We start from the raw sequence: 23,987 nt of genomic DNA on the forward strand, positions 1-23,987 counted from the left end.
TTTTTTAAGGGTTTCTACTTTGCACCTTAGACCCAGGACCAACTCCAAAACCCCAGTTTCTAACAGCCAACAGCTATTTTTAGCCCCATCGCCAACCTGAATCTTAATGAGGGCATGTTACCACCCTTACTTCAGCTGATACTACCCCCTGACAATGACGAGCTATAGGTAGACAGAGATGTTCTGTCAAAAGGGAAGCACCAATCACTTTGGACCAAAGGGGTGTGCTGTGGGCAGGCTGTGGGCAGGCTGTGGGTGGACTGGGGCGGAGCAAAGGCACTATAAAATAACGAGAACAGGGAGGCTGTCTCTTTCTCTGCGGGCTAGCTGTGGTGGGTGCCAGTGCTGGGCGTTAAAAGCCTTACTCCTGTTAAGGAGCCTTTAATAATTTTTTTCCTGATTTTGGACCAGCTAAAAGTCAGCCCAGCACTGCAAGTTCTTTTTCTCTTCCTGAGGTTCCAGTGCTGTCTCAGCCAGAAGATCTCAGATCCCTGCGCTCCTGGGGCATACCATCTACCGAGCCATAGGATCCCAGATTTTTATATTTTTCTAATTTCTGTAATTTTTCAATTTTTCTGTTTTCAATAAATTATTTTAGTTTTTTTAGCTAGGAGTTGTCTGATTTCTCACAGGTAAGATTTGAAGAACAGGTTGGCACCTTGATCATCTGCCGAATTTAACAGGCAATGCTGCTCAGGATGTCATCCTGAAGTGCTCCCAAGTCCTTCAGAGTGGCTGTCACTGTTTTAGTCTTTCAGGAACCCATGCAAGTTCTTTTTGGTTTAAAAAGAGGCAACACATACTTTGGAGACCTATTTATGTATGCCAGCACCTTCACATGACTACATGTGTGGTTTCTGATGTCCACTACTGTGATTTCATTTCTCTTTGTTTGAATACTGGCAGGAGTTTTGTTCACAACCTTGTTTTCCTTTCCTTGGAAATAAAAATTGAGTGACCTGTGAATTTTCTGGGTCCTTATATCAATAAAAAATGGCTAAATCTGACCCTAAATCCATGATGTGTAGTATGCTTCCAAAGTTCCTGTGTAACTAGTCAGTTAAAAGAAGTGCTAATGCGCAATCTGAAAGTTTTTAACATCTTCTGTGTCAGTGTTTGCAAAGTTAATACCATAGCTTAGCCAAATCATCTTCTTATGTTACGTGTTTTAATTTCTTTCTATCTTTGCAGAAATGTTTATAGAATAATGAGCTGAGATAGTCCTGATTAAATCAAATATCTTTGTACCCAGATATCCTTAACAGCTAACAACATTTCAAAGCTGCTTTCACTTTTTCCCTCCTTCCAGTGTGAAGTATTCTTAAGATGCTTAAGTAGCTGGAGAGACATGTGGATGTGTTTCTATGTCCCTGTGTCTTTTTTCCTCCTTTTTTTCCTCTTTTTTTTTTTTCCTCACTATACTATTTCTCCTCCTCGTTGCCAGTTGCTTTACTTCTCATTTTTGTCTGCACTACTTTTCTAAAGATGGACAGAACCGTAGGATCACAGTAGCTGGAAGTAGTTTGGGTTGGAAGTGGCCTATAAAGGTCATCTAGTTCCAACCTGTTCTTGAATGTTTCCAAGGATGGGGTATCTACCACCACTCTGGACGACCTGTTCCAGTGTTGCACCACCCTCACTGTAAAAAAATTCATCCTTATATCCAGTCTAAATTGACTCTTTTTTAGTTTAAACCCATTACTCCTTGGCTTATTGCTACTCCTGCAATGCAATACTGTGGTGGTGTATAGAAAGGAAAATGTGATGGACTTGTTGACTTGTAAACTCCAGCAATTTGGCTTCTAATATCAAAAAGATATGATCAGTAAAAACAGAACTTTTCAAAGCTTTTGGAGAGCATCAGAGTGAGTTGATGGAAAGCAGGAAACATCCATTTCCTATCATATGTTTCTTCCAGTTTCCAAAACGTATATAATTATGGTCAATCCTGTTTAAATTATGCTCTGGAAAAAAACCATTTAAATAGTAGAAGATTCCACTGAATTAGGAAAAGCTTATAGCTGTAAGAGAGAGGATGCTGTGTCCAGTTGCCTAAAAATGTGGTTGAAGTCCACACTGACCTTGCTGAAAGGATAAGAAACCTGTGCTATCCCTGCTAGGTGGTATTTGCATACATCTGGTCCGGGATTTATTTACTGGGGAAGCTAGAGGAGTAAAGAAGTAGGGGAGTAACAGTGGCTAAGCTAAAACATTTAAGATGGTGAAAGCATATAACCAGCCTCTCTGGCACCTCTGTGACATAAGGAGGGGCCCATTTCATACCTGTTTGACTAGAAAAATCCATGGGATTGTCCCCTTTCTGGTCTTTCCAAATATTTTTAAGAAATGTGAATGGAAAATCATGTTTTTCAAATGTTTCTGGTTTTTATTTCTTCGTGAAATGTTCTGCCATTTCTCCACCCATTCTCTTCTGAAGGAACAGGGATTTCTGAACCCTTCTCTCCTGTTAGCATTAAGAGGGTGAAAAGCCCAGGTGGTAGCATTTTCATTAGTAGGCTTACATCAAATAGCCAGTCTTGTTCTGGCTATATTTAAACAAAGAAATGTAGAAATTATTGCTTCAGCTGTTTTCAGACCTACATGTTAAGTAGATGTAGCAGAGCAGTAGAGAGAAGACTCTCAGCTGGACGCAAAAAATATGACACTGATTATGTGGATGATTATGATTAAATTTATTGTTCGTACAATATCTAAATAAATATTGCCAATGAAGTACATGATATAAGCAGGTTTACCTAGTACTGTAGAGGTGTACAGTTTTTGGCCTTACAGAGTGCACAGGTGCAAAGCACAAAGCACCTATGAAGCTACTTCAGGATTTTACCCTTGTCTGTGACCTTAGCACTTTTCACCCATCCAAAAGTGAGTGTTCCCAGTCTGGGCTGGATGCACCCTGCAGGTGTCTGGGGAACACTGTGGGGTGTGCATGTGTGAGCCCACCCAGAAGCTGCCTGCAGTCTTGGGAGACCAGTTGGCCCAGCTGGCCCAGCCTGCATCAGCATTGTACACCCTCTTTGCAGGCCAAGTCAATCACAATCATCACAGCTCCCCCGCTCTGGAATGCATTCATAATGTGAGCATCCAGACAGTTCTTCCTGCAATTCCCACCTGGTGGTCTTATGTTAGGACAAATCTCATTGTCCAGCAGGGACAATTGAAAGGTAGAAGGGGGGTGTGTGTGTGTGTGCACACTGAGGATGCATGTGAAGACTCACTATCTTTTGTTGTGGCCACAGCAGAGCATAAGGAATAAACCAGTTTCAAAGACAATCAATTTACCTGAGTCCCAACAATAGATTCCTGTAGGACTGTCACATTTTCAAAGATAAATAGAAATCTTTCTTTCCTTTCTGACAGGGCCTGGGATTTTCAGTCTCAAGAGTCCAAAGCATTGGGCTTTACTGGGGCTTCAAATTTTCACCTGTTTACATACAAACTATATCTGAGTGAAGGAAAGTGGATGGGGGTGGATGAGAATTGAGGCATGGGAATACTTAAATGTTCCTTGTTCTCTCCAGGCAGAGATGAGCATGATGAGGAAACTCATGTTAGCTGTTTGTTGACTCTGTGCTCTTCTATTCCCAGGCTTATGCAGAGTTTGGAAACATATAATTTATATACTACACAGGTTGTACCTGTGGTAGTCCAGGTCTGGGCAGTGGCAGTCAGAGATTATGATGATTGATGACATTTGATGACTATGGGATCTTTGAGTGAAATGATTTGCTCTTAGTCTAAATAAATCTCTCACAGCAAGGTCTTTGGGAGAGCGTGGGAGTGGGAGATGAGCTGTATTTTGTCGTACTGCTCAGCCCGCTGTATGTGAGGTATTTTGGTGGGGTTTTGCCTGAGGAAAAGTGGTGCCATTCCTGCCACACTGGTGCAGAGAAGCTCTTGGATATATCAGGCTTTTGTTTGGCTACCTTTAAGTTTTTGGATAAAACTCATTGATTTTGGCTAATAATGTACATAAGCAGAGGCTGGCTTTTTGTGCTGGGTTGGATTGGTGCTATAAGGAGCACTAAATGATTTTTATTCCTTCTCTTCCTCCTTTTTAAAAATGGCCAATATTGTATTTTTAAATAAAAAATAGAGCACAAAGGAAGCAATGGCGAGAGGAAAAAGGAAACTGGTCCCAGTGCTAAAACCTTGGTTTGAGTTGTGGATATAATGACGAGATGCATTGCCTTTCCTAGCTCTGTAGATTAATGATTGATTTACCAGGAAATGTGCTGTTATTACAAATGTGGGGCCTAATCTGGATTTTGTTGCTTGGGAGTTGCCTGGGTGGGGAAGGAAAGTGGGATCCAGCCTTTATTTTTACTCCTTTTCTTAGCCTTGGGAATGTACATGTTCAAAAAACATCTGTCTTGCTCCTTCTGCACAGTCTGCTCATCGCTGCCATTTGCTGAAGCAGACCAAACACTCTTGGCACAGGGGAGCCCAGACTGCAGACTTACTCTGCCCTGTCAGGCAGTAGCTACATTTTAGAAGGAAACCGCAGTACAAAAGTGGGATCTCAGGTTCCATGCAGTGTATGCAAAGCAGTTTCATTTAAAATGTCACGTTTACCTTGGCAGAGCCACTCTTTAGTAGGGATTAAGGCTGCAAAAACCACTGAATCATACTCTCTGTTTCTACATGTGTGCCAGGTCACAAAAATAAATTGTAATGTTGGCCCTCATCCGTCATCACATAACGCTCTGGCATACTTTTTCATTCCCTGAATATGAGTGGAATGAGAAGGTTACTTGGAAAGTCATCTGTCTGAGAAGCTGTCCTGTTATAATTAGCGGGCAATCTTGAATTTCATCTCTGGAAGATTATGAAGTGAAGAGGCGGGGGAGCGGGATGTATATGGTAGGTTACCAGGGCCTCTGGTAAGCCAATCTGACCATGACTCAAAGGGCTGAAGTAAAATAAAATTGGGGAAATCAGATGATGTTATTTTTTTTAAACAAAAAGGTGTAAAGATGACCTCAAGCAGCCAAATCTGGATCTAGATATAAGCTTAAATTTCAAGCAATTCTAAACTTCAGGGATATTTAGAGGTGGGAGTTTGGTTTGGCTCACATCTGGTACCAAAGATTCAATTTTCTGTCTAAAGGCTTCTTAGAGTGAAAGAAAGGCAGCTCAAGGTGGAGCCACAGAATAAGGGAAAATAGCAGACGACTGGATGGGGGGTGTAGCTGTCAATTAATCACACAAAGTTAGCAACGATGACCTTGCAAGTTATCTGCAGTTATCTCCTTCCTCTTCACATCTGTTCTACAAGCTAAGGGCTGTTGTCTTTAGCCCTGCTTCTATCACACCCCCTGCAAGTTTTGTACAGTCTGATTTGGCCAAATTTTTCAGAGACCTGCAATAGTCAACCTAAATCACCCTGGTGCTGTAGTAAGGCAAGAAGGACCTTTTTTCATACATTTAGGTTTCTTTCAAATATGTGGAGGACATTATCCTTTCAACAGCTTTCAGACAGACTGCTTGAAGAAACATTGTACTTCAAGCTTTTGTGATAAATATGTTCTCTCTCTTCCCCTAGTCAGGAAATGTGTTACCATTTTTCCACCGGCTGTAATGTGGGATATTAGATGCTCTGAGAGGAAAATAAATGCCTAAGGCTTCCTTCCTCTGGCACTTCATTAATGCCAAGAAGGAGGCTGGGTAGTGTTGCTTTAATTAACAGGCTTTTGTTAAAATAAGTGGTTGGAGCTACCTGATTGCAGTTTTACCCAGCAAAAGAAACACAAAAATTACTTCCCAGAACAGAACATTGCCTTTAGCAAGAGCAATGCTTATAATGTATTTGGCCATATGTGTCGTGCTGCACAATTTTATTCTTGACTCCTGCTGGGGACTGACTTAGGCCTTGAAACTTGGTGACTTGGCATCACTGACTTTTTTGTCTCCTCTCTAAACCTCTGTGTGGTGCGGACTTTTGTTGGACAGATTTATTTAGATATTTTTTGTGAGTCTACAAATTAAAATATTTTTTATGGTGCTCTTAATTTTTCATTCCTTGCCCAGTTCTATCTGAACTGCTTTCCTTTTGTGTTTGCTATCAGTCTTTGCTCATATGAGGTAACCCTGACTATCACAGTGTTTGGTCACTGACAGGGGAGTAGCAGTCTATGTGAATATTATGTTTCATCTTGGATAATACCCACAGAATTTCACAGGTGTCTGGTGATGTGTAGATGAGCATGACTTGGCTGCATGGCAGGAATTTCTTTACCCATTGCCATGGGGACTATTGTCAATGTGCACACAAAGGCATTGCTTCATGTGTTGAGTCTATGTCTCTCTGTAAGGTACTTCTATAGCACATTGTTCCATGAGAGAACTTTATCCTGAACGCTGGCAGCGATGCCTGGGTTGCTTCCTGAAGTATGAAGCTGTTTCCCCTCTTTTAAAATTTTTACAATCATTATTGCTGGTTTTTTAATTTATGTAATTCTGGTTTGAGTTCCCGTGAGCTCTTCCCCAACATTGTTTCAGTTTGTTCTGCAAGCACATATTAGGCAGTAAATTACAAAAGAACTGTTTCTAAATGGAGAACATTTTGAACAAAAGAAGAAAACTGTAATTATTCCAATGAGGATTTGAGCAAGCCATCAGAATTAACAGTGCTGCTTTTCCAAATGTGCCACTGTTTTGATTAGCTTATGTGCTTATACAATCCCTGCCGTGGCAGTGACCGTAACTGAATGCCTGTAACCGCAGGCAGAAAGCTATTAGAGCCCATCCACAAAAAAACAGCTATTTCAGTTTTCTTCTCATCAAAAGCCTACAGTGCTGAAGTGATGCCAGCTAAGCATTTGTTTCTGTGAGATTTTTATCTCTTTATACCATTCAAAATACTTTTATTTTGCAGAATGGTTTAAACTTGATCTATTAATGTTTATATAAAGTGCATTCTTCAACACGTTCTTTGGGCAGTGTCAGAAAACACTCCTTAAAGCAGAAAAAACAATCCTAAATTTGCTGGCCACTTGAGGGAGGTGGTGTGTTGTCTGGATGGTGGAATTGAAACCAGTGTTGTGACTAGCTTGCAGTAGAAATATCAAAGTTTTAAGTCTTTTGTAGGCAAAAGGGAATACTGGACTTCAGCAGTGGCTGCTTTTCCCCAGAAAGCCATTCCCCATGCAATCTGTGATAATTCATTTATGACTATTCCTGCTTTCTGAAGGGCATACTGTTTAATACCGAATACTTTATTCATACTGAATAAAGGAAAACTAAGTCCGACCAAGTAAATGTCTTTGTTCTCATCAGAAACAAATTAGAAAAAGCCAGCAGCAGAAAATGTGAGATTTCAGTAGCTGTTCAACATATTTTTCAGAATAAGGATGTTTACTGACTGGCCTGAACTCAAGTAAAATTATGAATGCAAAAGATCTTGATTCCCCTGAATGAGTTATGTGCAATACTTGGAGACCCGACCTTTTATCCCTTCCTCTGTCTCCCCTTCCGTCCCACGGATGTTTGGCCTGGCGGTGCTGCAGAACTGCGGAGGTAAAGACAATACAAATGTGACATGACATTTTCCTGTCTGAAGGGCTTGGAGGTGAGCCTAGAGTTCTGGAGAAACCAGGAACAGAGCATTTCAGAACCTAGTGTCTGATGTGGGGTTCAGGCCTAACTCCTCAAATGAAAATGAGAAAACCAAAAAAAGCTATGCAAAATGAGCAGCCCAGTGCCCTTTGGGGCACTGCATACGGCAGAGCAGCGGAGTAGGGAGAAATGGTTGAAGCTCTGCTCATTCTGCATGTCCTCACCAAGAGTGGCTGGCCTCATGTCTTCTGAAGAAGGTATTCCAAAGTCTAGAGTAAAAGTTATCCTAGAAAATAGAGCTGGAGTGGATTGAGAAGTGGAGACACCAAAACTGGCTAAAGCAGAACAGCAGGTGTTATTTTCTGAGTAGAACAGAAGCTGCTGCATGTCTTTTCTTGTGTTTATAAGTCCTAGCTTAGTGTTTGGCCTGTCCAGAGCAGGATGATGTGGCTAATTTATACTCAGCCAGCAGTGCTTTATAATCCCAGGATCCTCTTCTGTCTTTGTCCACCCAACCAGTTGTTCCCCATCGAGCATCTGAGAAGCTGATTCCTCCTGGCCAAATGTAGAACTCTGTGTTCTTCTTTCTTGAATACCATCCTGGTTTTTTTTCATGCAACATCAGTTTTCAGGATCATTTTGGGCTTTTCAGCACGTCTGAAGCTCCACCCTTCCTATTGTCTGCAGATTTAATAAGGACTTTCTGTTTTCCATCACCTAGACCGTTCATGAAAATACACTCACTGAAGGAGATTTCCCCCAAACCCTGATTAAGAGAGAACAGCTAAAGTCTAAAACATATCCAATTGTTCTCATAAAGCTTTATGACTGCCGGCTGTAACTCAAGATATTCAGCATTTAATGTAAGCATTATAAATAGCTGAACTTTCTGAAATATGTAGCATCATCTCTTCAAGAAAGAGGGTGTTGCAAACATGGGTAAAGACCAAGTAAGTCTCTCTAACCGTGAATCCTGTTTTCTAATAAGGTGAACTGTCCCTTATAGATCACCAGGCTTCCTACCTTCCTACCTTCCTACCCTCAATTTAAAAATCTGTGCTCAGTAGTTTGAGCTCTGAGGAAGGCCTCTGTCTCTTTCTGTTTATCTGCTACTACTCTGGCCTCAAACAGAGTTTGAATCCCCCCAAAAAAATAACTGCATGAGTTTGCATATGACTAAGAAGCTGAAGTCTGCTGGAAAGCAAGGGCTCCGAGTGACGATTTTGACACAAATAATGTTCAGCCTCTGTATTAAGAACAACATGCTGATGAAGTGTCAGAAACAATATCCTGTAGCTAAGTAAGTTACAATAGTTGTCTTTTCCTCACCAATGAAATAAATTTTATCCTACACACTTACATCATGTTGACTGCTAATTTTGACAAAATCTCTGCTGTCCTACATTTAGCTGGAAGTATTTTAAGAAGCCACAAAGCCTCCCTCCCGTTTATTATCCTCTTTTGCTTTTTTCTTTGCATCCTGTCTACTTGACTGATATTTTCTTCCATGTGAACTCTTCTACCACGGGCTTGTAGAAGGCTGTTTTGAGTTCCTAAAATGCAATTCTGAAAGTAATGAGAAGGGATTGTTATTTTCATATGAAGGAGACAGTAGAAGTTAGATGATGGCAATGAAAAAAAGCAAAGCAAACCAAAATGTTTGATGATCTTCATACAAAAAAACCCCAACAAAACAGGAGCTAATACGACTGTTTAAAATATGCACAATATATATTACTTTTCAGTTTTGATCAAGACTTACAAAAAAGTTAAAAGATAGAGATGAAATACAAGTAAGTAGCTTGTAAATGACAACTGCACATGCATACTCCCATGCACAGTGTTTTTAGGATTCGGTTCTGATTTGTCAAATACACCACTTTTTGTTAACCCTTAATTATTGTGTTTCTTTACTGTTGTAGTATTTCCAAGTGATTGCTACTTTCATTGCTGCTGAATTTATCTCTCAGGGATTTCTTGGGATTTGGTTTAGAAAACCAAAGTGTCTGACCTCACTAACTACTTAGGAAACAACTACCTTTTACCATTCCTGGTAGATCTAATGCTTAAATGATGTACCTCTTTAAGTTAGAAGATGTTTTTTGGTTGTGGAAGTCCTTCGGTAGGTATTAATAGGGCACCAATTAAAATGTTTAGGATCTGGTTTTAACTACATTAATTTTTATTGCATTAAAACCAGGACAACATCAGAAGGTTGCACCTATGGAAGGTGAAGGCTTTAGGTGGCTTAGACCTTAATTAAAAAAACCACCAGCACAACCACCTTAGTCAAGGAATTCTGTTGTAAATTCGTCTGGGAGTGGCAAGGTATTTTATTATCCCCTCTTTGGATTAGCTTGTTCCTTTATTATTCATTGCTGGTGATTAAAAGAAAAGTTATATTCACATCTACCCAAGCTAGTAGAGGGAAAACAGACACAGCAAAAGACTTCCGCTACGAGCCCCAGTGTGGGGAGATTGGTTACGCCGAACGCAGGCAGGAGCACGAGCTGTTAAAATGCACTGCAGTGCACACTCTGTTTTCAGGGCTGATTGATGACATTTCCATATATAGTTAGGAGTAAAACATTGCTTTTGAAAATAGAATTAAAACTTTCCCTTTTTAGGAGCGAGCACCACTTTGGCAACACAACTAGCCCCAAGTACATTAGTTCTTTTGGTCAAAACATTAACAGGGTACTTTGTTAACAAAATGTTCAGGTCATGATGAGTTCAAAACATGAACTGTGAGGCTTTTTATGAGCTAAATGTTTCCAAATAGCACTCTAAATTGAAAGTGCTGAAATTAAAGCTTTTCTCTGTAAACAGGGTGTTGCTGAGCTGAGTATATGTTGCTTTTTCAATTACTCAGCATAAGGTGATGGGTCTGCAATGACATCTGTTCGCTGAGCAAAGACAGATGTCACCAGAAACATCTGGATGGTAGGAACACTTCAAGGAAAAGATTATAAAGATGCGTTTCCACTGCCACTTTCTGTCCCTCTTTCCAACTTGGCAAATAATTGCCAGTTTTCCAAAATGAAAACTTTGAGCAACAGCTTACTGTCTCAATTGTAGACGTGAATCTGATATTCTGGTCCAGTTAGCAAAATAACAACTTCCCCCTTGTCTTTGTACTACTGGATTCAGGTCTAGATTTGCAAATGCCCATGGACATACATTCCCAGCAGGATGGGCTATCGGTGGGTGGAAGATCACCAGCTGAGCTGAAGGTGGGTAGTACTGGCTACCCCGTGACATTCCCACAAAACACGAAATATGATTTTGAATGTTGTTTTAATGTGGAAATTATTTCACTTTGTTGCCAAATTTTTTAGTGACACATTTTGCAGTATGGAGAAGGTAGATCATAATTAAAATTTGAAGGACCTTTACAGGTTGGAGAGATGGGCAGAAAAGAACTGTCTGAAATTCAACAAGGGCAAATGCAGGGTCCTGCACCTGGGGAGGAATAACCTCAGATACCAGTACAGGCTGGGGACAAAACTGCTGGAAAGCAGCTCTGTGGGGAGGACCTGGGGATCTTAAAGGAAAACAAACGGTACATGAGCCAGCCCTGTTCCCATGTGGCCAAGAAGGCCAATGGTATCCTAGGGTGCATTAAGCAGAGAATTCCCAGCAGGTTGAGGGAGGTGATCCTGCCCCTTTACTCAGCCCTGGTGAGGCCAAATCTGGAGTGTTGTGTGTAGTTTGGGTCTTCTCAGTACAAGAGAGACATAGGACTCCTGGAGCAGGTCCAGTGGAGGGCTACAAAGGTAATTAAGGTACTGGAGAATCTCTCTTATGGGAGAAGGCTGAGGAAGAGATGACTGAGAGGATACCTCATCAACATCTACAAGTGTCTCAAGGGAGGCTGTTAAGAAGATGGAGCCAGGCTCCTCTTGGTGGTGCTAAGCAATAGGAAAGAGACAATGGGCAGAAACTGATGCACATGAAGTTCCACTTGAATATGAGGAAGAACTTCTTCACTGTGCAGTGACTGAGCACTGGAACAAATTGCCCAGAGGTTGTCTGTGGTGTGTCCCTCACAGGAGATATGAAAGAAGGGTCTGGACACAATCCTGTGCCATGTGCTCTAGGATGACCCTGCTTGAGCAGGGAGCTTGGAGCAGATCACCCACTGTGGTCCCTTCCAACCTGACCCACTCTAGGATTCTGTGAAAATATACATAATATCTGCAGGAGTACAAGATAGTCCTTATATAACTAAATCCACCGATTACTCCTCATAAGAACACAAAGTGGCAGCAACAGTTCAAGGTATCATTGTGAGATAATTTTGAAAAGACATGGCTGAAAACATCTGAATTTTGAATAGAGAGAAACAGAAACAAATGCAACGTCCTAAGCTCTGTAGGCCATGCTATTGACTTACAGGTTTAAACTTTTATATTTTTCAAATTCTGTACAGCTTAGTGTGTAACTCTGAAGTTTCTTGTAGCCTGTTAACTTCTGCTCTCTCGTGCTAGGTAGACATAACAAAGCCTCTCCAGGCCTGCTCTCCAAGGACACTCAGACCATACTAGGCCCAAACACTATGAACCAAAAAGCCTCTAAATGGGGGCAAGCTGAGGGGAATTACATCATTAACTGAAGCTTTAATTGGAGAATTAACCCTGATATGCAAATGAACCGAACCTATAAAAGTGTGAAGAACTCGTGACTTGTCGTCCATCTTGGGGTGCATCTGGCTCCCCTGGGTGTACCTTTGAAGGCCCTTCAAATAAATCCCTACCTTTATTCCCTTATTCTTGTCTAGCCTGTGCTTCTAGGAGGGCTCTCAAGGTATCACTATCATCTATTCCAGACATTTCCAAAATTGCATGCAAATCTGTGCAAGCTTTAGCTAACCAAAAACATTCCAGGTTTTGTTTCGTTGTATGAAATGACTCAAAACATGGGGAATGCTTATCCAAATGTTTTTATGCACATTTTTCCACAACCTTGAATGAAGCATGGCAGTTTTAATGCTGAATACCCCAGAACTGCTGCTTGTATCCTGAAATGCTATATTATTATATAGGTGCCTCTAATTTGCTTTGGAGGAGAAAACTGGGAGGAAAGCTGTTGAAATAAAGCTCATTGAACCAGAACTGAACTGTAGGTTTTGCCTGTCAGGCCATCCGTGGCTTCACAGCAGAAATTACAAGAGACTTCAGCATCATGGTCTTAATAGACAGGATCACAGATCTGGAGATTATGATGGGTTTTGTCATAAATGGTGAGGGTGAAGATTGCATGACATATAATTTATGCAAGACAATGTTTTGAAGAATAAAATATTAAGTGGCAGTGCTGAGAGGAGTTTTTTTAACAACATATACTTTATGATATAATCTAGAGAGTTCCGTACTTAGTGTTTATTCTGCATTTAATCCATTATATTCTAAGAATATAATGTTAGTGATAGAAAAATCTGTTCTTGTGACTCAAATGCAATGACACTGCAAAAATGAGCAGAAAATAAATGTTTTCCACAGTATTTTTGTGATCTCCTGAATTAAAAGTGATGCTCACACTAGTATATAGAATAAAAAACTACATTAAATCAAGGTAGTATCAAATACAATTTTAAACTTATTGCAAAAACTGTGACAGTGGTTCAAACAACCTAAAATTAGATCTAGCTATGGTAGAAGTATAATTCCATCCTGTCCTAATTTCTATGTACAAAATTATGTATTTCATGGTGGATCTCATTTAATTTGAAAAAAATATTGTGACATGGCATACTAATTAAAAAAAAAAAAAAAGCCTAGACAAAAGGGGGGATCTAATGAATCACTGGCAGAGTCATGCACAATGGAAGTGCCACCACAGATAGGAGGTTATTCTTTGGGGCCTCCATTTTTAACTACTACTTCAGTACACTATTTTGAGAAATTTAAAAAGGCAAAAGGGAAGAACTACCTTTGGAATATACACCTGAATATAGCCAGGGGTGCAGCCTTTTAGCTCAAACAGGTACAACTCCTCTCATAAGAGACATAGCTGTAGGTATATATTTCTATCTATCTATCTATCTATCTGTCTATCTATCTATCTATCTCCCTATCTCCATGCTGATACAGCCAAGATATCAGTGAATGTGTTAGCTGTATGTGTGGGTCATGGCCAACTCACCATAGAAATACTGAGGAGAATTCCTGTGTCAGTAAAATCTACAGTAGCCTGATGCAGGTGGCTCCTCTATGACTTAGTGCAGAGTGGGAAATGTGAGTGATTGTCAACCTGTGGTAATATGGTGAAACAGAGGGATAAAATTATATGGATATGATGGAGCACTCTTTATACAGAATGAATGCTCAACATGGTTTTGGGATCTCGGGGATTAATATCTGGTAGTCCAGTTCTCGGTGAAAATTCTTGTATTGCAGTTTGGGGCAGCAGAATAGCTACTGAACAGCATGCCAACTAGTGACAGATTGTCTAACCCGTGCTCACAAATTGGGTCATGCAAATCTGAGTCCAATATTACGAGAATAACTGAAGAGAAATAATGTAGTGAGATAACCTTAGCAATGACTACTGATGAAAGATGTATGAAATGGATAGACAATGTACTGGAGCAGTTGAGCAAAAAGAAGTTCCTATTGCAATTCAAACATAACGTTAAAACCCTGTGTTACAACCAAGAATACATGCCTCCAAATTAATGGATCTTAAAAACCTTTTTAAAAGGTTTTTAAGTACAGGTCTAAACTAATGAATTTACCATGCTTTAGGTCCTATTATCCCAGTTGCTTCAAAGCAGCGCAGGAAGAAACAGATGAAGTCTTTGCTTTCTCACACATTGGCCACAGAACACACATTCATCCTGTTTATGGGGTCTCAGCACAACATTTTCACAGTAATTTGTGTAGGAAAATGCCTTTTCACTGTAAAGGGAGAGATTTGCAAAACCTGTGACTTTTCTTGAGGACCAAGACTAGAAATGCCATCAAATTACTTTAGTTAGTAACAATATTTGATACTTGGTTTCACAAGAGCTGCAAAGAATTGAGATGAAGAAAACTTGATATGAAGAAACCAAGGTGCCCAGAACACAGCAGATTTGCACAACTTCCCACACCAAGTCCATGACAGGCTGAGGAAGAGAAATAAAGAATTCTTGGATGCTGTGGCTCTTGTTCCACACACTCAGCAACTGAGAAATTGAGCAAAAAAAAATCAAATTATTTCTTCCTTATTTGTCTAATGGGAGCCATCAATGAACACACTCAATGCTCTGCAGGCCCATGCCGGCTCTCTGCCAGCCTTTGCAAAGGCAGGGTATTTTCTCTTCAAAACCTTTTCCTGCAAAGCACAGATTGTGGCTGTCAACATCTCCATCTACAGCCTATCGAATATGAATTTTCAGCACATAAGGACTTCATTATGCACCACAGGCTTTGGTTTTCTACTCCCTCCACCCTTGCCCTCCTCAGTGGTAGCTGAAATTCAGACTAGATCTGTCACTGGCAGGATCACCTGGACCGGAAAAACAGAGGCAGGATTTCAATACACTCACTCCCTTGTTTGCCACCCCTCAATGCCTGCTCCCCACCAGTGGGACAGGGCTTCACTGCCCATGGCAGTGACTCAGCTTCCTCCTCCAGTTCCACTAAGGCTATGGCCAGTGAGAGTCAAGAGGAAATAAAAAAAAGAGGAGACACCCTCCTCTGACAAAAGGGCCTCTCAAGATGAACGGATCCTCTTTCAGAGCAGATGAGAAAAAATAAGAGGAGCTTCTGTATCAGTCAGCTCATCCTGGAGAGATGGAGAATGAAAGCAACCTTTGAAATAACGTGATGCAGGAGGTAGAGCTCATGGGGACACCTAGCACAGTCTGCACTCTCTCCTCATGGTGACATTGCGTGGAGGTGCCCTGAGGTACCCGGAGCTAGCTGGCCTCTGCCTGGCTGCAGCTTTGTTTGGCAGCAGCAGTGGGCAGAGGTGTGAAGAGTTCTCAGGAGAAAGGTGCAGCTCATTGCCCCACCACGCTGTACTTCTGATTTCCAGGTCATCTTGGGTGTGGAGCTTGGTTTCCCTAGACTCACATGCCATCACCAGAGAAACAGACAGCCTATTTCTGCTCCTTTTCCCCATTTCCTGTGCACTTGGGTTTCTGTCAGAATTGAAGCAAGTCTTCCTAACAGAAATATCCAAACCTGCCTCCAAGCAGCGGACTGGAAGGCTGCATTCCTCTATCTGCTGGGATTTTTCTTTTCTTTCCATGAGCTAACAGCTAAATCCCACAGCAAGGCATGAATAAACAAAAACTAGGAAGGATTAGGATGTACTATTTAGTGAATCATGACTAACATAGCCCTGTCTTGCTTCCTCTGAAAGCGTGCCACAGAAGTTCAACAAATATTATTGTGAAATGAACCACAAAGTCTTTACACACTTTAGAAATGGCATCTTCACCCATTTTCTCTGGCAAAAACCAAATGGATTTAGTTTCTAGTTGATGGGAAAATCTCTAAATTTAAAACACTTGATAATTGACAGAAGACTGGAGTTTTTCAATTCTTTTCCTGCCTCCTACACCCTTCCTGTATGGCAACTATAATTTAGCAGGAGATTCCAAAAGTCAGAGGGTTTTAATCAAGATGAGAGGCTACTTGCTTTGCTTTTTGCTAAGAAAACACTCAGCAATAACTCCTTCTGTGAAGTGAAATGTTTTGAAATATTATCAGGACATCCACCTCTTGTGAACATAATTGCTGTAGATGTCAGGGGGAATGGAGCATATATAAAGAGGTGTTTTCTGGTGCACAAGAATGGGGAAAGGAGAAATAATTTCTTGTAATGTGGTCTGTGGTATTGTGAGTGCTGGTATATGAGTGCCTATATGCCTATATCTTCTTAAACATAGATGTGTATAGTTTTGAGATGCTGGCCATAAGAAGGTTTGTTCTAAATAATAATTGTCTTAGTCACTAGCCTTAGGATAGATGAAAAGACCCATTTCCAAAAAAGGTCAGATAAAATGCTGGAAGATGAGGACAAGCTGCGGTTCTAAAACTGCTCATTGCAGTATTACTTGTAAATATTTGTTATAATACATTTAAAAAACCCACATCCCCCTAGGCAATACTGATAGATCCTCACCTATGTACATAAATATAAATAAAGACAGAAGGAAAGAAAGAGCAATCACACCTAGTATTAATGCAAATCTAATTCCTTTTAGTAATTTGGGTGCTATTATTCCATTCCTCTGGCAGCTATGGATAATTGTGAGCTCCATGAAAATCGATCACAGGTTTTTAGCATTTTAGAAACTGTGTCTGTGAGTGTCATGGTCTTTCAATACTGGGGAAAAGGCCTAGGAATTTTGGGTTTGTTCAGATACTGCCTACACTGCAGATGAGTATTTTTCTTTCACACATGGGATCAATTCCTTTGTGCTAACAAGGATCCACCCACTCCCATTCCTTGTTCCCTGGCTTAGCATGTACCTCAAATCCTCACATGCGGTTCCTTGTGCCTGCAAGAACCAAATTTTGCAGAAGATAATCCTGAAGGATGGGGCAGGAAATGTGAGAAACTAGTGCTAAAAGTGGTGTAGAATGAAAGTTCTGGTTAAACCACCCATTCTCACTGGAGCTTTAACTCCTACAAATGTCAGAGCCTTACTCCAGACTTTTGTTTTCTCTTGGTTTGGAGGAGAGTTGTTGCCCTTTCTTTCCACGAAAGGTGTACAGTAACTACCTTCAAGCTCCATTTAACAGTAGCCCTTTTACTATGCTAAGGAAAATTATTCCCTGTTCACAGCTTAAGAGAACCGGGGGACATTTTTTTGTTCTGATGACTCTGTTTTAAGTGAAAACACAATAAAAGACTGAAACAGATGGCAATTTATTTGTCTCTAAAGTTTGCATGTGTGTTCCATGACATTTTTATAAGACTTTAAAGATTCCTCTTTTTCTGTCATCATTAGTCTGAAATTGCTTTTTCCAATAAAATTAATCTGCTTGACTGCCAGTGATGTTGCAGTCTCAGAAGACGGCTGGCCTTTCTTCATAGTTTTGTGGTGCCAACAGGGTTGCTGTCTCTGTATTTTTTTTAAGACTCCTGTAGACTTTGATATTCAAGGGTTAGACCTATCTGCATGCAGCACTCAACACAGATTCATACAGTGGCTTGATGAAGCTTTTATCTTCCCCTCTTTTCCTTGTGCCTGGAACACAGAGCAGACACTGCTGGAAAGCTCTTTGCATACTCACTTTTTTAAAGAAATATTTAATATTTGAGCCTGACTTTCACCAAGAAAAGCAGTTCTGAGTCTTTCTTACTAAAGCAAATCTTTCCACGTGGCTACTAAGTCCAGATTTTATTAAAATTTCCATAGTTTCCTCTATATAGAAGTGAGACTTATTGATCTATATTTCCCCAAATCATTCCTGATAGCTTAAAAATGGTATCACATTTGTTGCTTTCTCCTTCTTTAGGAATGAGAATGATTTTAAGTGACAGATTACACATAACATTTTCACATTGGCATGTGTGTTCTTTCAGAAAACCCATGCGAACACCATCTGGTCCTTCTGATTTCCTACTTCTCATTTTATAAATTTTATTCAAAAATCTCTTCTGACACTGCAATTTAAAACAACCCATCAGACTCAGCCCTTCATAAAGAAAAGCTGTGGTGGAAACCTCCCTTAATAAGTAAAGATTTAATTTAGTTTTTCTTTAATGATCTTATCTTTCTGGAAAACTTCTTTTACAGCTGAATCTGTTGACTCTACAGACTCTTTGCCACGCTTCTTGATTCTGATGCATTTGAAACCTTGTTAAGTTTTTATTTCATTCCTTCCTCTATTTAATAAGAATTCTTCATGTTTTGAAAGCTCCCATGAAACTTTAGAACTTATGCTAAGTATGCAGCAAAACATTGCATTTATGACAAGAAAAGCTAAAAAAAAAGAACACGACAAAAAAAGAGAATGTGCTAACGCCTTCTCTTCAAATGTAACTTGGTAGATTTTTTAAAAAAAGTGTTATAACTTACAAGGTATAATAACTCTACTGAGAAACTGCTAAAAATATTGATTCTTCACAAATATATTATTCACAAAAAATAGTATTATTTGTTCTCCTCTTGGCTAACAAAACCAAGGGATTACAGATATCACTGTGTGTCATGCTCCATAAATGAAAATGTTCCTTTCCATATGCACTGCACATTACATTAGTTTTGCAATTCATATATGAACTTTCTAGTTTGGCATAAGATCACATATACACTCAGACACACAGGCAGAAAGCTCGAATATAAATACACAGCTTTGCCCCTTTCCAAATGCAAATGCTCAAGGCTCTTCCAGCATCCATTGCAGCCAGTTGCAAAAGTAAGTGTTCTAGTTCATGGAGCTCAATTTGTCATCAGGGAAAATACTGGAGACTGTCAATGGGTGAGTGCTGTTATGGGAAGCTAATCTGACTTGGACAGGAGAGAAACTGAATATTAGCTTTTTGGTGAGAGGGAAGAAAGAAAACATACAGTCTATGTTGTTCCACTGCAAGATCTTCCCCATTAAATCTGCTTTATCACGGATGTACTTCTAGACCAAAAAGATGAACTGCCAGGAACTCTATTTGGAGGCCACATGCAGGCTCACAGGAGCTGGATCACAGCAGCTATATACACAGACAGAGATTTATGAGCCCTTGCCTCTGATTTTATTGATTTAGCAGGTTAAGAGCAACTCTGACAATGTTACTGACTAGAGTTCACATTTCCATCTTGCTTTGCAGCCTATAACCAGATATAGACTTACTGACAAAGGAGATACTAGCCAGTAGATTCAATGGTAAACACCAATTTAAATATCAATCACTCATTATAGAATGAGTTGCTCCCATGGGACTTAGGGATCAATTACAAGAGCAGATAAAAGCACAGATATGGGGCTGCCTATGTGCTTCCTACGCTTCCTCAGACCATGCAGCTAAAAACAGCACCACACCTCACACCTCTGTGCCCTGCTCCAGCATTGTGGCTCTGCTCACAGCAAGTGTTGGTGTTTCTTAGACATATTTTTTTCTATGCCCACTACGGACATTTGGATTTAGTCCTTTTCAGTTGCACAACTACATTGCACAAATAATACACACACACACACACACACACAGACACAGACATACAGACACACACACACAGAGACACAGACATAAAAACACCCAAACCCTGGCTACCTGAGTTTTTCAATTATGGCTTTACTGAAAAATAGCTCCTGAATTTAATAAGGACCAATGTGTAAATTGTAGAATCTAAATATTCTGTCAGTACTATGTCCAGGCACCACTGTGAAGTGAGCTTTCCTATGATATAAAGTTATTAACAGCTTTTGGCATAGAACTGGCTGTTCTGGTAATATCAAGGACTGATGTGGGTAGATCCACGAAGATGTCTCAGCCATAGTGTTTGCATATTTAATTTCAGTTTTCCAAAACCAGAAATGACATGTGTGAGATGCCTACATCTTACCAATCTCACTCCCTCTGCCCCTGCCATCATTCTCCATTTCCTTCTCTCACTTCAAACAGCCATAAATGAAACAATCCCTTCCTGGTTCAACACAAACATTTTTTCTACCCTGGCCTTTCATATCTTATCCATCTAATCCCTCTCTGAGACAGATGTTGGAACAGAGCATTCCTTCATGAACATTCCCTAGACAGAAGAGAGAACTGCAAAGAAAATCACAAGCTAAAGAAAAACTTTTCATATTATATTTCATCTCTGGAAAAAAATATTTTTGCATGACAATGGTCCAGCATTACTTTTGCTTTCTGAGACTAATCAATTTGTGGAATAAAAAAGTCATGATTTTTGCTTGTAACAGTTAAAGTGTTAGGAAGGAAGTTGAAAACAAACACAAAAGAAGCCAGCTAGTATCCAACCAGTTATCTATCATAATCTCTAAACATTTCTAGTAGTCTCCTTGTTGAAGATAAAGTGAGTCCTGAAAAGATATACTATGTTTTACTCAAGATTTTAATTTACCTATGCTTAACAAAATAACATGGATTTGAACCCTACTTACCAAGATGGTCTAGGTCTGTATCAAAAGTCCTTTCTTTCCAATATTTATATTTCCAGTATTTATGTATATTACCACTATTTGTGTTATTTAGAGATTGTATAAATAATGATTTAAGGTTTTCTCCTGGCTCATTGATAAAAATTGTTTACATTACAGGGCCATGAACTGATTTCTGTGGCCAGGGACAGCTCTTGCTATTGCACTGCAGCAAGTGAAATAAATTTTGCTGTGCACTTCTGCATGTTCATAGGAATTCAGACCTGGGGAAATCAATTTGTTTTACCTATGCTGTAACACAGTAATGAAGATGCAAATAAGTTAAAAGGTCAATTTTATATTTAGAGTTGATCTTAGAAGGACAATCTTTTCAAAATTAATAACCATAATGAAAATTTCATCCACTCTAGGAAGAAGAGGCTTAGGAGAAGGCAGTCTAGTAGTCACATCAAGCACTTAGAACTTACGTCTGAAATTCAGAAGCGTCATTTCTACATTTATTAGGCACGTAATAAACATGCCTCATTCTCCAAAACAAAATCACCTGACTGGAGTCTTGGAGAAGAATGAATTTGATTAAAAAAACCCTAAACCTGTGTGTTAACTTTGTTAGCTAAACCTATTTGTCCTACAAATTTCTAACAACTACTTCAGGGCAGTGTACTGTGAAAAGATGAAGCCCACAGACATCTACATTGTGAAAGGGGTATGGACATATAAATGCTGATAACTTACAGAATGTTTCCTTTTTTCTTTTCTGTTATTCTATGTAGCTGTGTAGTCTTGCCCTGTAATACACCAGCTTTTCTGAGACATCTGAACCCTCAACTCCCTTTTATTGTGTCCAGGTTTGAGATTTCATTTGAAGTCTTTTACCAAGTAATTAGTGCATTTAACTTGACCTGTATGTTTCCTATGCTGCAGTGGCTCAAACAAAATGTTCCACGGTACTAAATCAAATATCTCACCATGAAAATTATCTTAACCCTATAACTTTTATCAAAAAAACCCATAACCTTATTTTAAAGAGTCGTTTGAGATAGGCTCATGGGAAAAGGCTACAAAATAATTCCTTGGAAAGGTCACTTAATTTTTCTTAGGACTGAGGGTAGCTTGCCAGGCCTTGTCACCTTGTTTACCCTTTAGAGTAAGCCCATCAGATGGCACTGTTGCACACAAACTTTTAAATGTTCTCTCAGCCCATTTGAGCAAAATTCTAGCCCTGTAAGAAGGGGGTTTTGTTGATTCTTTTTTCCCCCAGATCTATGGCCCCAGTGGGATCCATGAGATGCAGTCACTGCTCTTTTTGTTGGACTGTCTACCACAGAAAGTTTTTCGCCAGATAGAGCTACCTGACCTTGAGAATTGGGTGTAGGCATCTGAACAGTGATCCTTGAAAGGAAAGAAATTCCTGGAGTGGTGTGTAGGTGTATTATAAACCTAGATGCATTAAACCAGGACTGTGATACCACTGATGACAGTGGCAAGGTTGCACAGCCATTTTGAGAAGGGAAGTAATCCTCCCTTTCCTCACTTCTTCCTCTCCTGCATGCCATGTCAGTGGATCTCTGATATTCAGGTGGGCCAATCTGTTCTTTCCAACCTCTGGGGATACAGCCTCCCTGGGTCAAGGTGAGGGTCAGAGTCTTCATTCAAAACAAACATGGAATATTAGATGTAAGAATCACGGAAAGAAAAAGCAAGGTGCAGCTCAGGAAAAAGTCTGATTTGTTCTACATGCTTTCAGCCTTTCCCCTGTCTGCCTTAAACCAACTGATGTCATACATGCATTCATTCTGTAGTGTTCCTTATGGTTGCTTTGTTATTTAAGGGAAGAGGCATTAAAAATTGATTAAAAAGTGCTGCATTAGCCACTGAGGAACACATGTACAGCCGTATCTTTGCATATGCTCTTCAGAAATTTTATTATGTTAGAAATACAGCATCAAGTTAGTAAACAATCAATCTGACCAGAGCAGTTCTACTACCTGTTAGCAACATCTCCTCCTTAGACTGCCTGTCCTTGGTTTCTTCACCTCATGAAAGCAAACAGGCTTGAAATGTAACTAACGACTCCACATGTCCCACAAATTGAGTTCCTTTCCTAATATAGAATCACAATGTTATGATTATAATAGAACATTCTCTGTGACAGATATTCAACATCTCGAGAAAAATCCCAATCATGCAAGTTCCTAAAACAAAACGGAGGAAATGATGTATGTGTGTGTGTATGCACGTGCACTGTGAGAATACAGATCATCTTTTGCCTGAACATTGTATTTTAAAATATCCATTATTTATTAATCCAATCGTAAGTTCAGTGATTTAGTTGTCTTTCTTATTTATTGCCAGGAAAAATGCTGTGCTAGTTGGAGAAAGCACAAGAAATAACCTTTACAGAAATTATTTTTCCAATCACATAAGACTTCAATATTCTTTAAGTGAAGGCCTCAACTAGTTTTGATGATGAATGTCAGAAATTAAAGTTGAAAATACTGGGTGAGTTCTTCAGCAGGCAGAGTAAGTGTAATTATATGAATATAAACTGGGAAAGAACTGCTTTGCAGAATATATGACATACATAAAAATAGGCTTAATTGAGTGCAGTGGGCCAGACAGTAATATTACCATAGGTTTCGATAAAACAGCAGTCAGACTCCTCCTAGTTTGACTTGCTTTAGTCTGACTTTAACCATCACCTTCATCCATTTGTTTCAAATGAATCAATTCTGGTTTACACCAGTGTGGCAGGAGGAACAGGTTCCTTGCTGTGGCCAAACACTTCAGCAAGTGAACTCAGTGATGGATCACAGAGTTATTCTTAAGCAAGAAGAGATTTATATACAATTTGTGGCCCATTTGTTTTGTCTGTAGTCTTGAATTTAAATTAATTCCACACTCCTTTTTGAAACACTCCTTGACCAAGAAGAGAAGTTCGAACTTCTAAATGATCCCATAGCTACCCAGTTCTGTGTGGGAATTGCATTACTCGGAGCACGAGGAAAATGATTTGCTGTATCTAATTCACTTTATTTCATCCCTGAGTTTAATAAGGATCTTTCCATATTGCCACTTTCACAGGCTGACATGAATGCTCTTTTTTCATGATGCCTTCTTTGAAATAGAACCAGGCTCTGAAAAGTCCCCTTGGAAATGTGAATGTGTCTGTCCTGTGACATGCTTCATTGGGAAGGAGGAACGCCAGGGTGACTGATGGAGGGTTTGTGCCCTAAAGTAAAGGAACAGGCTTCCCGCAAAAGGGGACAGAAGAAAGGGCTTTCTTTTTCCATGTGTGGTCTGTTAGGAAAGGTTGGTTATAGTCTCACAGTAAACCTGGATCACCCTCTTCCC

General features: G+C 39.9%; 1 long non-coding RNA gene across 3 annotated transcripts in view; it reads right to left on the reverse strand.

The window, feature by feature from the left end:
- LOC108448028 overlaps positions 1 to 23,987 on the reverse strand; it is a 97,713-nt gene that overhangs the window by 46,137 nt on the left and 27,589 nt on the right. Inside the window, exon 3 of one of the 3 annotated variants that reach the window (XR_001863810.1) lies at positions 2,701 to 9,141. The exons of the other annotated variants lie outside the window; for them this stretch is intronic. This is a non-coding gene — a long non-coding RNA (uncharacterized LOC108448028). Of the gene's footprint in view, positions 1 to 2,700; positions 9,142 to 23,987 lie in introns of those variants that run through there. 3 annotated transcript variants of the gene reach the window in all.

The sequence above is a fragment of the Corvus brachyrhynchos genome, unplaced genomic scaffold (genome assembly GCF_000691975.1).
Source record: "Corvus brachyrhynchos isolate BGI_N302 unplaced genomic scaffold, ASM69197v1 scaffold14, whole genome shotgun sequence".
Taxonomy (NCBI): Eukaryota; Metazoa; Chordata; class Aves; order Passeriformes; family Corvidae; genus Corvus; species Corvus brachyrhynchos.